This window comes from Danio rerio, chromosome 24 (genome assembly GCF_049306965.1).
Source record: "Danio rerio strain Tuebingen ecotype United States chromosome 24, GRCz12tu, whole genome shotgun sequence".
NCBI classification, from domain to species: domain Eukaryota; kingdom Metazoa; phylum Chordata; class Actinopteri; order Cypriniformes; family Danionidae; genus Danio; species Danio rerio.
The window spans coordinates 44,231,496-44,232,500 of NC_133199.1; the positions used below are offsets into that span (position 1 = coordinate 44,231,496).

Consider the following 1,005-nt stretch of genomic DNA (forward strand, 5'->3'; position numbering starts at 1 on the left):
ATTAGATTACATTTTATTATGTCATCGCATTATATCATTTTGTATTATGTTATGTAATATAGCATAATATATAGTACTGTATTATTACTGTATTATTACATTATTTTTAAATTTACATATTGCAGTTACAATAAGTCTTTTTAAAATAATTTAATGATGGGTTAAGTTAATATTCATTCAGTATTGTATGAAATAAAGTTATTTACTGATAAATTACAGATTTATTATTATTATTTGTAGAAAATCCTTTATTTTGTCGGAATTTTATATATAAATTTGCACAAAACTAACATCCCAATACTTATTTTCCTGTTGTGATTTTAATAGTTCTCAAAGCTAACAGTCTGCAATATGGAGCATGCGCAACACAATTATAGCAGTAAAACATTTAATGAAAATAAATAAACGTTTATCATCACTTAACCCGGGAGTGTTCCACATCTCCCAGCGTGATTTTGATTATATTCATTTTCATTGGCTCTCCAATAACCCCTAAAAGGAGTCAAACTCTCTGATTGCTCGCTCCCGGTGTCTGTCACAAGTGCGCCACTTGCACTACACAGAGGCTCTCTATTCGCACGCTGATTGGAGGATGCTGCTTTCAATCTGCCGGTCTTGTGCTGTGATTGGCTGAAAGCGTCGGAGGGCGGTGACGTGTGTGTGCGGTCAGTGAAGAGCGCAGGGCGGATCAGCTTGAGGCCGCGACACCGACACACGCGCGGAAAACTCTCGCAAGACCAACGGAAACGGTGAGAACAAACTTATTAAAGTGGGTAAACTCATCTTCATCACTGTGATGAAGAGTAGTGAGCGGGACGCGGGAATCAACGCGGTCAGGGCGGTTTGCGCAAGCGGGCTGAGTGGGTCAGTGACTGTGTGTGTGTGTGTGTGTCTGTCTGTCTGTCTGTCTGTCTGTCTGTCTGTGTGTGTGTGTGTGTGTGTGTGTGTGTGTGTGTGTGTGTGTGTGTGAGTGAGAGAGAGAGATTAAAGTTCGTTCAGTGTTTA

At 39.5% G+C, this 1,005-nt stretch overlaps 1 protein-coding gene across 44 annotated transcripts in view; it reads left to right on the forward strand.

Moving 5' to 3' along the window:
• The first annotated feature begins 648 nt into the window (after positions 1-648).
• Positions 649-1,005, forward strand: part of LOC100001114 (uncharacterized) — a 145,045-nt gene continuing 144,688 nt past the window's right edge. For all 44 annotated transcript variants that reach the window (XR_012399577.1, XR_012399580.1, XR_012399578.1 and 41 more), the window contains exon 1: positions 649-749. The gene's annotated coding sequence lies outside the window, so the exon portion shown is untranslated. The remainder of the gene's footprint in view (positions 750-1,005) is intronic.